This window comes from Protopterus annectens, chromosome 2.part1 (assembly GCF_019279795.1).
Source record: "Protopterus annectens isolate FY-2018-M chromosome 2.part1, PAN1.0, whole genome shotgun sequence".
NCBI lineage: Eukaryota > Metazoa > Chordata > Ceratodontiformes > Protopteridae > Protopterus > Protopterus annectens.
The window spans coordinates 138,764,353-138,781,852 of record NC_056729.1 but is presented as its reverse complement, the minus strand read 5'-3'; the positions used below and the strand labels follow the sequence as shown (position 1 = coordinate 138,781,852).

The 17,500-nt window shown below is 40.0% G+C and overlaps 1 protein-coding gene across 7 annotated transcripts in view; it reads right to left on the bottom strand.

The window, feature by feature from the left end:
• SLIT2 (slit guidance ligand 2) overlaps nt 1-17,500 on the bottom strand; it is a 1,414,056-nt gene that overhangs the window by 1,336,485 nt on the left and 60,071 nt on the right. The window lies entirely within an intron of this gene.

The following is a 17,500-nucleotide window of genomic DNA, read 5'->3' as shown; positions in this document are numbered from 1 at the left end:
TGTAGTGCATTACGCTCCAGAATCAAATAAAAGATAAACCTGTTACTTGCTACTGTAGCACAACACCTGATCATAACAGCACTTTCAAAGGTGTATAACAAATGTTACACACCCCCAAACTGCTGTGATGGTTGGGTATAAGGCAAGGGATGTTCCTTCAGTCTCTGAATTTCTTTCCTCCTATGTCCACTGAAGTTTGCAGACATTAGCCTGTAAGCAACCTATTTAAATTAAGGTGGCATTTAAAAACTGTCTCTGTCCTTTTCCATACGTGCTGTTTATGCAACAGCACTCACTAATTGCTTTACTGCCTTTTAAATCCAATAAAACACATTGTGCTTTTTGTCTTTTGTAACTGATAGTATATACAGTAGTTATGGCACCATGCACTACACAGAGTTATAATTGTGCCTCACTGACTATAACTCTTTATTATGGGTTCTCAGCATGTATGCCAAGATCACCTCTCAGGTTTCTTGACATCCATGTCTTGAATACATAATAACATGGTTATGATCAGAGATCTGATCATAACCCACTATATGTACTACTTCCAGATTTTTTTTATAGTTACAATGTTATAGACATGAATGGCTGAACAGTATTCTAAATGTGACATTATTAATGATTTACACAGCAGCATCACATCTGGATGTCTTGATGAGAAGGGTCACAAAACACCCCTCATAATAATAAGGATTCAATGCACTATCCACCTAGAATTAACCTCAAAACTCAAGGATTTTCTAAAGTAACACTAAAATAACCTCATGTGATTTATAGTTGATAACAAACAATATCCCAACTCCTGTTCACTGGATTGCTAAGATGGCAGTGCAGCATTAGGATGTTGCTGAATTCCTGATTATGCTATGCTTCAGATGTTAAGCCAAGGACCCATCTGCTTGAGTTGGTGGTATCTCTGCTAAGCATAAAACATCCCACAACACCTATCTAAAGGCATATGAGTGTTTTTCCCATGCCCTTGTGAAATTTCCTCTAGCAGAAGAAATTCACCCTCAGATTTCTCCTGAAAGGAGGCAAATTACCTAGCAGGACTAACCCAGTCTGCAAAGGATGGATAAATAAATAAATAGACAAATAGGTATACAGGTAACTAGACAGATAGGTAGATAGACAGATAGCTTGCTAGCTAGATAGAGATATTCACTATTTTGAACCTAGAAGGCAATAAACTGCATTTCTTGTTAGAAAATTTGATTAGCATATGTCCAAAAAAATAGAGTCCAAGAGCCCTTGCAGATTCTTCTAATCACCCAGGCTAGTCACTATAGTGGCCACCTTTATACAACATACAAACACATCCACCCATAACTAATATTCATTTTGGTAAGGTGGACATAAAATATTACAAAGAAATGGCCACAACATTAGCTACAGTGATATAGGTTCATAGGTTCATACTAGGCTATCTGCCCGAGGGCATTTACAAGCCTAGCCCATCGTTTTGTGGCTTACGCCACCCCTTTAGTATGGGGAACTATACCCATTATTTTGCTGTGCCTCTGTCGAGCAGTGACACTGAGGTAATCCCTGGGGTATATCTGCAATCTCCCATCCATTGGTCAAGATTTCTCTTGAACAAGGCCAGCGAGGTGCTCTGCCTCACATATACCGGGATTTTGTTCCACAGCATAGGGAGTCTTTGGGTGATGAATCTATCCCTCCAGCACGTCCTATTAATAGCCGTGTCGAGGTTTAAGTCTCCCGCCCTTGTGGCTCTGATGGATCTAGATTTTTTGAGGTGAAGCATATTCATCAAATCTGGGTTTGACATGGCCTTGTATATTAGGCAAAGGTCACCTCTGAGCAAGCGGTAAGCGACTGAATAGAGCTGGAGTTCTTTCAGTCGGGCAGCATAGGACAGATTTTTGAGACTCTTTATCCTTTTGGTGAGGAACTTTTGTGGCCTCTCCAGCTGCTGCAAGTGTCGGGTCAGATACATTCCGAATGGGGCATTGTACTCAATCATTGGTCTGCTGAGTGATGAGTAAAGGGAGACTATGACCTCACTTGATCTAGATGAGAATCCCTTCATGATAAGGTGGGCAATGTAGAAGGTCTTCCTAACTACTTTAGCTACATGGGTGTCGAATGACAGACTACTATCAACCTGGGTCCCCAGGTCCCTGATAACTTCTTCTGTGCTCAGTGGATTGCCACCTATTTGGTAGCTAAGGGTAACCTTGTTTTTCCCGAAGGGTATGACTATGCATTTTTTGGCATTTAACTTTAGGCCATGGCTCTGGCACCAGTTATCCATTTCTGTGAGACCCTTCTGAAGGATATCTGTGTCCGATGTGTTTTCTACTATGGCGCCCAGTTTGCAGTCATCTGCAAACTTTGTCAGCCATAACCCTCCTGTGTTTGCTTGTATTTCGGAAAAGTAGATGCCAAACAAGAGTGGGCCCAGGACTGAGCCCTGTGGGACACCACTTGTGACAGGCTTTGAGTCTGACATGGCGCCAGCAACTCTGACCCTGTGGGTTCTATCACTCAGCCAGTTTGCAACCCATCTTGTGATGTATGGGTTAACATTTAAGCTGATGAGTTTTTCAATGATACCTGCGTGGGGTATTGTATCGAAGGCCTTCGCCAGATCGAGGTAGGCTGTATGGACTGCCTTTCCCTCATCAATGGCTTCGGTGACTGTTTCGAAAAAGTCAACCAAGTTTAAAAGGCATGATCTGCCTTTGACAAAGCCAAACTGGGTTGGATCCAAAGTCTGCAAATTCCCTATGTCTTTATTTATGAGGTCCATTATGATCCTCTCCATGGCTTTGCAGATAAGGCTTGTCAAGCTAATGGGTTGGTAATTTCCAGGGTCGGTGGAGGCACCGCCTTTGTGAAGTGGGACCACAGTTGCAGTGCGCCACTCCCTGGGTACGTATCCAGAGGTAAGACTTTGATTAAACAGCTGTCCTAGCTGTGGGTTTAATTCCTCATTGAGTTCGTGGAGCACACAGCCGGGGACACCATCAGGTCCCATGGATGCTGTGCTTTTTGCTTTGGAGGGAGCAGTTCTCACTAGGGCGTTGGAGATGTTTGGGGGGCTGCAATCATTTGGTATAGATATCTCTCCTTTTGGGGGGGGAGAAGTTTGCACTGAACCTGTCAGCCAGTATGTTGGCAATGTCTGTAGGATCAGTAATCTTCACATCATTTTGAACTAGTTCTGAGCATATCTGGGAGTTTCCTCCCAGGTTTCTAACATAGCTAAAGAAGGCCTTATGATTGTCTTTTGAGTCTTTAGCTATTTTTCTCTCAAAATTTGCTTTGGATGATTTTATGAGAGCTCTTAGTTTTTTACTTATAGTGATCAAGGGTGTCTTACCTTTTAAGGATTTTGCTCTATCTTGTAGCAGCTTCCTCCTTTTGTTGTAGAGTTTGTTTATGGCTGGGGTCCACCAGACTGGACGCTTGCCTTTGGTACAAAGAGTCTTTGTTTTGCTTGGGATTGCCTTATCCATGCAGTCCTGCAGGTGCTGGTAGAAGGCATTTGTAAGTGATTCAGCGGCTTGAGTACTGTTTTCCGCCCGCTCGGGGGCCTTAAAGGAGACCCCACTAGTCTTTAGAAGTGTGAAGTCGGCTTTCGAGAAGTTCTTTACTGTGGTCTTTTTTATTTCAGGTGGGGGTGGGATGAGGATCTCCAGCGAGATTAGTTTGTGATCTGATCTCACCAGTGAGGGGTATACTTCCGGTGTTGAACATTGTGCTCCCATGTTCGTGATGATGAGATCAAGTATGTTATCTCCTCTTGTGGGGATGGTGACTAGTTGTTCCATGGCATTTGAGTTTATGAATTCCAGGAACTTTTGGGCTAGGGTGTTTGGGCTTGAGTAGTGTTCCCAGTCTATATTAGGGTAATTGAAGTCACCTAGTATGATGGTGTTTGGTGATACATTTATCCCCTCTAGTGTTTTCAGGAAGGCCATGTGAGGTTCCTGAGTTTGTGAGGGTGGCCTGTAGCATGCTACAATTTGCAGAGCAGTCTTGCCTATGGTTAATTGCACCTGGATGGTCTCCGATGCATCATGCATTGCCACCAGTCTTGAGGTGTGGGTGTCCTTGATGAATATGGATACCCCTCCTTTCTTGGTATTGTCCGGATTTTGGGGCCGGAACGCATGATATGAGGTAAAACCTGATAGTGCTGGGGTGCTCTCAGGAGCCTTGAACCAGGTTTCTGTCACAGCACAGACATCGATGTTCTCCATACTGAGAAGGGCCTCGAGTGCGTGCATTTTGAGATTTAGACTTCTGGCATTGAGCAGCATTACCCTTAGTTTTTTCCTTTTTGTGTTCTAGGGTGGTAGGTTTAGAATTTGAGCCTTGCCTAAAAAGGCACTATGGGGTGGCAAGAGCCTTTGCCAATATCCGAATCCCAGGGTGACAGGTGCAAGCCGTCCCTTGCGAAGCAGCGTGGCTTGTCCAGCATGTCATCCCAGGCAGACAGACACTGGATCCCCTTTGAATGACACCAGTGTTTAAGCCAATTGTTAAAGCTGATCATCTTATCTCTGTATTGTGGCATCATTCTTGGTGAAGGTAGGATACTGCTCAAGGTCAGGGTCATACCTGCCTGGGCTACATAATCAGAGAGCTCCTCAATGTCTCTTTTCATGTAGTCCAAGGAGGTGCGTCTCAGGTCGTTTACACCAGCGTGGACAATGACTGAGTCATATTTGTACCTGCTGTTGAGAGACCTGAGTGCTTGCGTTATGTGGCGGATTCTAGCGCCCAACAGGCAGCTTACTGTGACCTTCTCCTTACTCAGTCTGGTGAGCGGGACGTCAGTGTGTCTGACTATGGAGTCACCAATGACTAGTGTGTCTGGCATTGTGTTTGGCCTTAAGGGCTGTGACTGTTTGACACTCTGACTGTGAGGTCTATGTGTTGCAGGTGTTGTGTTCTGAGGTGGTGGTTGTTTGGGTGTCTGCTTTAGTGGCCTCTGTTGTTTTGGTAGATTTTTGATCAGAGCCTCTGAGTATGTCTTTGTGTGTTTATGTGTATGATTTGAGGTTGTGATGGTACTATGTGAGACTGGGTCTATAGTGTGTGTGGTAACCTTCTCCTCCTGACTGGTCTTGCCAGTCCTATGTTGAGAGAGCTCAGCCTCCAGTTTGGCTGTATAGTTGCATCTCTCACATGTATTTGTGTTTTGTGGGAGGAGGAGAGGGTTGTCTGTGTAATGTCCTTATTTATTGCTCTTTCTGGTGAAAATGTATTCTTACCAATACTTTACAATTGTGGTTAAAAAGTGGTAAAAGTTTTAAATTCAGAGACTTCTAAATGTCAGTCATTGCATACAGATAATGAAAGTGCAAAAATGGGGACGTGCATACAGTAAGCCTGTAATTGATGCACCAAGAAATATTCCATTTTCTCTGAGGTGTGGGGATGTTGGAGATTGTATATATAAGTAGTTGGGGTGTAGGAGTACACCTCCCCTCAGTGGGGGCAAAACAGTAATTATTAACATTCACTGTCCTCCTATAGTTTCAAAGGTTTGCTTTTCCCCATAATTCTGAGACTCAGAATTATTGGTAACAGATGTACAGCACGGACTTTTAAAAAGTCAGTTGTCTGTCTGTCTGGCAATAAAGTCATTAACTGTATTGTTGATACTACCCAAGTTATGGTTTGGTGAGAGACAGTATTAGATGCTGTTGCAAGATCAAGACAAATCACCTAAACTGGTATCCCACAGTAAAAAGCCTCTATCATGTTGCAATAAAGATTGATTAAGTTTGCTGTATATGAATGACTGCAAAAATATATATATATATATATATATATATATATATATATATATATATATATATATATATAATTTCTTGATTAATAAGATATGAGATGAAATGAAAGAATACTGTTCTGGAACAGACTCCTCATCCAAATAAAATAAAGTCCATCCTTGTCCATCTTGTAGCACAACTTGGATCTATGGATAGGAAACAAAAAATTTACCCCAGGCCTGTCCCTATACTAGTAATTGACAGAGACAGCTCCTAAATGCTTTATCCCATGCATGGGTCCCCTCAAATTATATATGGTATGCCGCGGTGATGCAGCGGTAGTGTTTTGCCTCACAGCAAGAGGTTCTCCCATTCGATTATTGGCTGGAGTGCGGGGAGTGCCTTCTGGGTGGAGTCTGCATGTCCTCCCCACAGTTTGGTGGGCGTTCGAAAGACATGCGTAAATGGGCGTGCCTTCGCTGAAGGTTGAACATCGAGTTGGCACCTCGGCGTTTGTGAAAATCTACTGCCAATCATTAGCGGACCGGAGTTCCGCTGTGGCGACCCCTAACCGGGAAAAGCCGAAAGATAACAACATGATCCCAGGCATGTTGGTGAAGGGAACAGAGGGGATGAGGAAGTGATGGGTAGGTGTGGTGTTAAGGAGAGGAATGCAGAAGGTCAGATGATACTGGATTTTGTAAAAAGATGGACATGGCTGTGCTGAATACGTATTTTAAGAAGAGGGAGGAGCACAGGGTGACATACAAGAGTGGAGGAAGATGCACACAGGTGGATTATATCCTATGCAGGAGGGCCAGTCTGAAGGAGATTGGAGACTGTAAAGTGGTGACAGGGGAAAGTGTAGTTAGGCAGCATAAAATGGTGGTCTGTAGGATGACATTGGTGATCAAGAAGAGGAGGAGGAGTGTGAGACCAGTGCCAAGGATTAAATGGTGGAAGTTGAAAAAGGGCGATTGTGAGGTGGAGTTTAGGGAAGAGTTAAGACAGGCACTGGGGAGGGCAGTGAAGAGTTAGCGAATAGCTGGGTAACTACAGCAGAGATGGTAAGGGTGACAGCTAGAAAGGTGCTTGGTGTGACATCTGGACAGAGGAAGGAGGTCAAGGAGACCTGATGGTGGAATGAGGAAATACAGGAAAGTATACAGAGGAAGAGGCTGGTGAAGAAGAAGTGGGATTGTCAAAGAGATGAAGAAATAGACAGGAGTATAAGGAGATGAGGAGCATGGCAAAGAGAAAGGTGACGAAGGCTAAGGATAAGGCATATGGAGAGTTGTATGAAAGGTTGGACACTAAGGAGGGAGAAAAGGACCTGTACCGATTGGCTAGACAGAGGGACTGAGCTGGGAAAGATGTGCAGCAGGTAAGGGTGATAAAGGATAGTGAGGGAAATATGCTCACAAGCAAGGAGAGTGTGTTGAGCAGATGGAAAGAGTACTTTGAGGGGCTGCTGAATGAAGAGAAAGAGAGAGAGAAGGTTGGATGATGTGGGGATAATGAATCAGGAAGTGAAACAGATTAGCAAGGAGAAAGTCAGGACAGCTATGAAGAGAATGAAGAATGGAAAGGCTGTTGGCCCAGATGACATACCAGTGGAAACATGGAGGTGAGTAGGAGAAATGGCAGTGTTGTTTTTAACCAGATTGTTTAATGAAATCTTGGAAAGTCAGAGGATGCCTGAGGAGTGGAGAAAAAGTGCTTTGGTACATATCTTTAAGAATAATGGTGATGTGTAGAGCTGTAGTAACTACAGAGGGATAAAATTGATCAGTCACAGCTTGAAGTTATGGGAAAGAGTAGTGGAAGCTAGGTTAAGAAAGGAGGTGATGATTAGTGATCAACAGTATAGTTTCATGCCAGGAAAGAGCACTACAGATGTGATGTTTGCACTGAGAGTGTTGATGGAGAAATATAGAGAAGGTTAGAAGAAAGGAGTTACATTGTGTCTTTGTGGACTTAGAGAAAGCATATGACCGGGTGCCTAGAGAGGAGTTGTGGTATTGTTTGAGAAAGTCAGGAGTGGCAGAGAAGTATGTTAGAGTGGTACAGGATATGTACATGGGTAGTGTGACAGTGGTGAGGTCTACGGTGGGAGTGAGGGATACATTTAAGGTGGAGGTGGGATTTCATCATGGATCATCTCTGAACCCTTTCTTACTTGCAATGGTGATGGACAGGTTGACAGATGAGATCAGACAGGTGGCCCCTTGGACTATGATGTTTGCAGAAGACATTGTGATCTGTAGTGAGAGTTGAGGAGACCCTGGAGAGGTGGAGATATGCTCTGGAGAGGAGAGGAATGAAGGTCAGCAGGACTAAGACAGAATATATGTGTGTGAATGAGAGGGAGGATAGAGGAATAGTGAAGATGCAGGGAGTAGAGTCGGTAAAGGTGGATGAGTTTAAGTACTTGGGATCAACAGTTCAGAGTAATGCTGAGTGTGGAAGAGAGTTGAAGAAGAGAGTACAGGCAGGGTGGAATGGGTGGAGAAGAGTGTTAGGTGTGATTTGTGACAGATGGATACCAATAAGAGTGAATGGGAAGGTCTACAAGAGGGTAGTGAGACCAGCTATGTTGTATGGGTTGGAGATGGTGGCATTGACAAAAAGGCAAGAGTCAGAGCTGGACATGGCAGAGTTAAAGATGTTAAGATTTGCACTGGGTGGGAAGAGGATGGATAGGATTAGGAATCAGTATATTAGAGGGTCATCTCAGGTTGGATGGTTTGGAGACAAAGCCAGAGAGGCAAGATTGTACTGGTTTGGACATGTGCTGAGGAGTGATGCTGGGTATATTGGGACAAGGATGCTAAGGACGGAGCTGCTAGGTAAGAGGAAAAGAGGAAGGCCTAAGATTAGGTTTATGGATGTGGTGAGAGAGGACATGCAGGTGGTTGGTGTGACAGAGCAAGGTGCAGAGGACAGGAAGTAATGGAAGCAGATGATCCACTGTGGTGACCCCTAACAGGAAAAGCCAAAAGGGAAGAAGATGATCCCAGTTTATCCCAATAGGGGTAATATATAATTATTGGTCATGGGATGAGTAAGGCCAATCTCTAACCAAATGGGATAGGTTAATTCAAACACAAAAAGGGAAACTGGCTAAGCTTAAAATGGCCCAAGCGGGCAGCTAGCCTAGTACATACATATGAACCTATGAATCTAAATAATTAAACTCAGCATGGTCTTTCAAAGTTTTTTCCAGTATTACCTATCAGGCTTATTGGTCTACAGTTGTCTGCAATACTACAGTCCTTATGTTTAGATACTGGGACTACAGTAGTGACTCTCCAAATATCCAGTAAACAACCAAGCAGCATTATTATTGATACAAATATGTGAGATTATATATGATATTACAGACCTTGTAGAAAAATATGCATTAAGGCCATCTTACCCAGAAAAGGAGTCAGTCCTGATTTTACTACTGGGCAGTTAGACAGACATGTATTTTGTTGTGAAATATCAGTAGTGTTTGGTGCAGTAATCATGTTCACAGGTTGACTAAAGAAAGTGCTATTAACTGTATCAGTGATACTTTGTTGTTATATTATCAGTTTTAAGCAATATATTGCTAGGTGTTATCTTTGGGTAATGACCTTAAGTGTATATAAAAGGGTTTGTTGCTATCAGTAGTAAAACACAGATGATTATAATCGGATCTCTGATCATAACCTTGCCTTATTACATGTCTGAGACATGGATGACAAGAAATTCTTATCAAGATCGAAGCTCAAGATATGACGCTAAGCTTCCATGTCAAAAACATATAATAAAAGGTTGTGATTGTTGACCCAATCATATTTCTTTGTAATGCATGGAGCTTTATCTGCTCCGTGTACAACCAGTTATACACAAAGAAAAAAAATATTGGAGCATGATCTGTTTTACTGGCTTTGAAAGCGGGTATAGCACTTAGCAGTGCCAAAGAAACAGGAGTACATTTCTCAACTTCTTTGCTTAAGAATTCTCAACAAATCTAAAAATTATGGCAGGGACAAAAGATGAAAATTCAGGGCTGTTTTTTAACATATTGCTCTTATTCACTTAAAAAGTTAATAAAACAACAGGTTTTGCATCCATATGTTTTTCCTGATTTATAACAAGTCTAATGTCCAGCATTATTAACTAACCGTAATCCTCAGTGATTTACCAGAAAATCAAAAAAAGTGCAAGGGACAGAGCTAAAATATGAAGCAAGCTCAGGGACAGTTGATTGGCATTGTGAGGCTGCCATCCCAGCTATCTGGAATTTTGTAAATAATCATATGTCATTTCTGAATATTAATATGATCCAGAGGCTTGTCTTACAAATGTAAGAGAACTATATGGTATGTGGATATTAAACTACAGGTGCAGAAGTGTGTGTTGAACTGTATGTTATGCACTGAGCTTCAAGAATGTAACCACAGTGTACCCTTATAGAAAAGTGCAGAAATGTGTATAAATTATATACCTGTGCAGATGTGTGTTTTAATGGTATAAGTAGGAACATACAGAGATAACTTGCAAAACTTCAAGAAAATAAGTTGAAATTGAAATTGTTTACAATGTGCTATAAAAGTTTGTCTCAAGGCAGCAGGGAGACAGGATGTCTAGAGCTAGGAGTTTCTTTCTATTATCTTGAAACAGAAATAATTACTAGGTTTAAAATGTAAAAGTGTTTAACTGTTTTATGACTTCCAGTTCTAGGCAAACTTCTGAGAGATATATACTTCTCACACAGGGATGCTAAAAATTCTGTTGGTATCTGTTAGCCTGGGAAATGAAGGCAGGTGACAAATAGTGATGTCATCCAGCTGACCCAGCAGTAATGCTTTGATATTAATTTGGGAACTCTCTCAGACACTCTGCATTTTGTATTTGTCTTTGGACCTGGAAACATCCTCTCATCAGCACTTGCCTTGCTAATAGTAAGTAACCAGGGTACAGTAATCTCTCTTAGATATAGATAGGAATATAGTAAAGATTAGCTTAGATGTTTTCTGTATTTATTTGAGACTGCCCTCAATGTTGTTTTAAAATATTTCTTGTGATTCTGAACTCTGTGGTGACTGTGCTGAGTTATTGAATATTGTCTTGTTCTTTTATTATTTATTATTAAATATATTAAAACCTTTTAATTGTGTCTGGTTCGTTTAGAGATATTTAAGCTCCTAGAAGACTTGCATATGTATTTGATGACACTGTACAGGCCACTCTTAAATAGCCTTGCAAGTCTTGGTCACACTTACCATTTTGATAATAGTAACATTACACAGTAGGATTGATCACCCCTTGGGAAGGGCCTTAAAGTAGCTGATAAGGGGTTCTGGTGGCAGTGATAACTACCTTATGGTCTGGCAGAAGGAAACATATCTAGTGAACCTGTGCCTGCCTTTCCCAGGTGTGTGTTTGTGTATAAATCAAATTTCAAAGTGTGTGTGTGTGTGTGAGTGTGTGTGTATTTGTGTGTGTGCGCGCGCGCGTGTGTGTGTGTGTGTGTGTGTGTGTGTGTGTGTGTGTGTGTGTGTGTGTGTGTGTGTGTGTGTGTGTGTGTGTGTGTGTGTGTGAGCTACAGAGAGAGTGTTGGGAGGACTTGGTTTGAAACCCTGCTAAGGACTCAACTCTATAGCTGTGCTAGTGGGGAGTCTTACTGGGGATCTGGAGAAAGAGAGAGAAACCAGCCCCAGACAGACTGTGATCTCTGTGTGCTCTTAAGGAAAATTGTACTTTACTGTGTCTGTACTTGTCATCCTCCCAGTGTGTACATCCCTCACTGGTGCTAGTGGTGATGATTGAGGCTCCTTGATTATTGGGCCAGTACAGGGGCATCGCAGGCACAAACAGCAGGCAGAAACAAACCTGTTTTACATTCTGCCACTGTTCTTTGCTGGGAGACACTGGCCGTTGACCCCATCATAACTGTGCATAGGGATTGTTAAGCACCCCCCCTATGTACTGTTGCTGTTAGATCTCACTCTAGGGAAGCTGCTAGCAAATACATTTTCCCCTTTATCAGAGCATAATCTCAGTACTCCATGCACTAACTTATATTCATATACTGACTTGTTATTTATTTTTCTCCATAGAAATATTTTAATTGTTGTATATCTTTGAGTGTTGTACGTAATATGAGTTCTCTTCCATATGAACCAACAGTGTTTTGGTTTCTTTTTAAAGCATTTTTTTATTGATTTACTCCACCAGGAACCAATGGCTATTTAACTTTCCATTACCAGAACCAGCTGGAATATATTTATTGATACTTTTTCCATTTTGTGGTAAAACATTCCGAAACAGTCATGTGTACCTAAATTGGACATTTTATTATAGCAATTTCCCAAGATTACCATTACAAAATTATGGTGTTACAACAGTCCTGATAAAATTTCTCACACAAAAACTCATTTTATATCTTTCTCGTACTCTGTATTAGCATTTCATAACTAAAAGTAACATGAGCAGAATTACTTTGTACTAGAAGCTCCCTGAAGATTTTAACATGGCAGTTGCTGTTGGCCCAAACTACAGCCAAGATGTTATAAAGGTCTGTTAACAACCAGAGGTTGTTTTACCAAATGCTCTAGTATCATCCTATGTAAAAGTTTATGAGATGATAATGTGATTCAAATATTTTGGGTCACTCATGTCCCTGGCCAGAACTTATATCTATCTATAGCTATATCCATATAAATATGCATATGTGTGTGTGTCTGTGTGTGTGTGTGTGTGTGTGTGTGTGTGTGTGTGTGTGTGTGTGTGTGTGTGTGTGTGTGTGTGTGTGTGTGTGTGTGTGTGTGTGTGTGTGTGTATATATATATATATATATATATATATATACACACACACACACACACACACACACACACACATATATATATATATATATATATATATATATACACACACACACACACACACATATCTATATATATATATATATATATATATATATATCTATATATATCTATATATATATATATATATATATATATATATATAGAGAGAGAGAGAGAGATAAATACATATAGATATGTACAATGGATATAAAAAGTTTACACACCCCTGTTAAAATGGCAGGTTTTCTTGATATAAAAAAATTCGACCACAATAAATCATCTCAAAACTTTTCCCACCTTTAATGTGACCTATAACCTGTACAATTTAATTGAAAAACAAACAAATCTGTTAGGGAAAAAATATAAAAAATAAAAAATGTACAATAAGCTAGTTGCATAAGTGTGCATACCCTTAAACTAATACTATGTTGAAGCACCTTTTGATTTAATTACAGCATTCAGTCTTCTTGGGTACACACCTGCCATCAATTAAAGAGACTGATTAACCCCAGATAAAGTTCAGCTGTCCTAGTAGGATTTTCCTGACATTTATTCAGTTGCCTGCTACAGCAAAAAGCCATGGTTCACAGAGAGTTTACAGAGCATCAAAAGGATCTCATTGTTGGAAGGTATCAGTCCGGAGAAGGGTACAAAAAAAATTCCACAGTATTGGATATACCATGGAACACAGTGAAGACAGTCATCAAATGTGGAGAAAATATGGGACAATGGTGAGATTGCAAAGAACTGGACGTCCCTACAAAATTGATGAAAAAACAAGACAAAAACTGGTCAGGGAGGCTGTCAAGAGACATACAGCAACACGGAAGGAGCTGCTGGAATTTCTGGCAAGTACTGGTTGTGTACTACATGTAACAACAATCTCCCGTATTCTCCATATGTCTGGGCTATGAGGTAGGGTTACTAGTCAGAAGCCTTTTCTTACACAGAAAAAACATCCAGGCCCAGCTAAAATTTGCAAAACAATACATCAAGTCTTCCAAAAGCATTTGGAAAAATGTGTTATGGTCTGATGAGACCAAGGTTGAACTTTTTGGCCACAATTCCAAAAGGTACATTTGACGCAAAAACAACTCTTCAACTCTTTGCATCATCGAAAGAACACCATCCCCATGGTGAAGCAAGGTGGTGGCAGTATCATGCTTTGGTGTTGTTTTTCTTCAGCTCGAACTGGGGCTTAAGTCAAGGTGGAGGGAATTATGAACAGTTCCAAATACCAGTCACTTTTGGCCCAAAACCTTCAGGCATCTGCTAGAAAGCTGAAGATGAAGAGGAATTTCACCTTTCAACATGACAATGACCCCAAGCATACATCCAAATTAACAAAAGAATGGCTTCACCAGAGGAAAATTAAAGTTTTGGAATGATCCAGCCAGACCCAGACCTAAATCCAATAGAAAATCTGTGAGGTGATCTGTAGAGGACTGTGCACAAGAGAAGTGTTCGCAATCTGACAGATTTGGTGCTCTTTTGCAAGGAAGAGTGGGCAAATATTGCAAGTCAAGATGTGCCATGCTGATAAACTCTTACCCAAGAAGACCGAGTGCTATAATTAAATCATAAGGTCCATCAACAAAATATTAGTTTAAGGGTGTGCAGACTTATGCAACCAGCATATTGTATGGTTTTTATATTTTTTCCCTAACAGCTTTGCTTGTTTTTCAATTGAACTGTAGATCTTATAGGTCACATTAAAGGTGGGAAAATTTTGAAATGATTTATTGTGGTCTCATTTTTTATATCACAAAAACCTGGCATTTTAACAGGGGTGTGTAAACATTTTATTTCCACTGTATGTAGATATAAAATGTATTTTAAACATATACCTTACTTGTTTATAAAGTTACTGACAACTTCATGTAGACATATTGTAACAGTTGTTCTTATTGGGAGGTTTAGACTATATGTCTAAGTTAAGATTTTATAAATGTGGGCAGGGATTATATTTGTTAATAATGATGAAGTCCATTGTAATAAAACTGTGTATAAAAGGAAATCACTCAACTAATAAATATTTTGTGATTATTTGTAATATTGATTCATTTCACACAGTTTTTGGCTAGCTGCTGCATCTGTTGGTTATTTGGTTCTAAATTTTTGTCTAACAAATCATTGCTGGTGTTTTGTGGTTTATCAAAGGAGGACCTTAAAAAGATCGTATCACTTTTTATGTTTGAATCAAGAGTTTTATTTCTTTGGTATCCAAGATGGAACAAATCACTGCAAAAAGTGTGGTCTACCTACCCGTTCCTTCCACAAGTATACACCTTCAATGTCATTAAGTAAACAGAAGTTCCTTAATTTGTTGTTCAGGAAACATGGTTGTTGTAGCAAAAGTACAGGTAGAGCAGGGATTGTGGAATGTCAGTGAAAAAGTACAGAAAAGCCTTTTTCATTATTCATCTACAAGATTTCCTTAGCATCATTCATAAATTACATGTATTTACTTCTGCATAGGCCATTAAGGCCGTCGACTACAATGACCAAATCGTAGGCATCAGCTAGAGAGTTTAACCTAAAGATGGCTCTTTTGATATAGGAAAGTCCACACCCCATCAGGCAAGTCATTGTAACTTTATATAGGCTGATCTTGGGAATTATATTATTTAAACTTCATATTGCAGAATTCTTTATGACAAATGTCTGTTTGAGGTTGATATTTCCCCCTTGAGGATGTACCTGAGATGTAGTGTTTTTTTGCATGACAGGGTACTGTTTTTCTCCATTCAGATTTTACTGTTATTAGGAATGTACATGTCTTATTGATTGATTAGTTCATTTTCAATCATTTCTTTTAACCTGTGCTCTCCTTTCCTTCCTGTTGTGCTTGGAGAAGAGGAGGTCACAGCAGTCAACATCAACTTCCACTCTCACTCAGCCTCTTTATATTATTTACTTTCTAAATTCCCATAAGTGCTATAGTTCATGGCACAGAACTATCTGAAGAGGGAATGTAGATGGCATGTTACTGGCTCCCAACTGAAACTTGTCTGAGATTCATAATCATTAGCCTTGCATTCCCAAAAATACACATATAAATATACAGGAGGACAGAGAATGTTAAAAAATCCCAGTTCTCCTTTAAAATATCTTTTTTCAGAGAGGCTATCCCCAACATCCCTGTTACTTATATATACTAAGTCCAACATCACCATATACCTTTGAATAAAGAGAGAACTCCTCACAATGATCAACATTATCCTGGATTTAATATGTGCAAGTCCACATTCAAGCTCATTCAGTCTAGCTCTTCTGGGATTTGTACAAACAAGTCTAAAATTAAACAAGGATACACCACATACCCCTTGATTAAATACTGACCTTTATTACAGGTATACCTAGAAGAATGCATTATATCCTGAAAATCAAACATTGCTGCAAATGCTGTCAATCAAGCAGATCCTTTAGGCAGAAAGTATCCAATTCCTTCTTTATTATAATCCCAGGTATTGAGCTAATCACCCCCAATTCATTTAAATTCATACAGATGAGGGGAAAGTGAAACTTTGTTAGCTTGGCTAGACATTCCGCAAGAAGCTAAACTATTGAAAAGTATTTCTCCATAGCAAAACAAACACCAAACAAAAAATCAGGTAACAAGTCTTTGTCAGAAAACTAATCACCTGCACCAAGATAGCAGCTATTCCCAGTCAAATTACAATAAGTACAATACAAACAGATCTAGAGGCAATCCAATTATGAACAAAGCATTCCATTGAAGAGCAGATTACAAAAATGCATGTACCACCCACATGCAAATTAAAAAATGCAGTTAGTTATGCAAACAGTTCCCTGTCACAAATGAATGAGTAGCCTGTTTATGTGTCAATAGAGTAAAACCCATTCACAAACACAAAGGTGAAAATAACATATAGGATACCAGACTATGTATACTCAACATTAACAATGCAGCAAAGTTGTTCACTCTGCTCAGTGACAAGCACATCTTCAAAACATGACGTATAGCAGAAGGAAGTATTACAAAATGCAGAATATGCACCAGCTAGCTATAGATTCCATAATTAATTAGGAAGAAACTTCAAGCAATAAAATACATTGCTAAAGTCAAAGGATAGAAGCAGTAAAACATTGGGTGGCACAGTCCCTAAATACTGAGTTGTCACTGGTTAGTTGTTTAATATTCAGTACTGTAATGCAAATGCAAGTGCTTGTTTGGGACCCCCTTCCTCTGATAACTCTTAACTAGCAGTACTTGATTCAATAAAGTTGTTTGTGAGTCCCATCTCTTTGTCTGTCATGCACATTATGGTATGCAGATCGATGTATCATAGCACAGGCACTTAGATGAACATAAGAGAACTAGGCTGCCATAGGCTTTTGTTTATATTTTCTGTCACAAAATGGATGAGAGGCAGGAATCATCAGTGAAAGACAGATTTCTCAGATATGGCAAGAAGTGTAACCTGGAACACTTAAAAGAGTGTGGTGTACTTTCTACTTATATCTTAAGACAAATTTTGCATTTTATGGCAAGTTAAACATGTTTGGACATATTTTAAAGCTTCACTGTCAAGTACGTTTTAATGATGACATACAATTTGCAGTGTCATTATCAAGATGTTTCAGTCAGAAGTTCTTCCAACTGTTTGAACAATATTGTAAACCAAATGTTGTACTGCTGTGACATTCATTGTAATACATTTAAATGGAAGACTAATTCCATAACTTGACTTCATGTGGTTTGTAAAACTCTTACAGTATAGAACTGCATTTATGGTACCATAATAACAACTGCTGCTGCTTCCTACATCATCTTTTTAAGTGATGCACTACTGTACAAACCTACCGTTAGTTGGTAACAAGAAATAAAATGCGCTTGTACTGTTACTGAATAGTAGCTGTCTTGGTGGTGCAGTG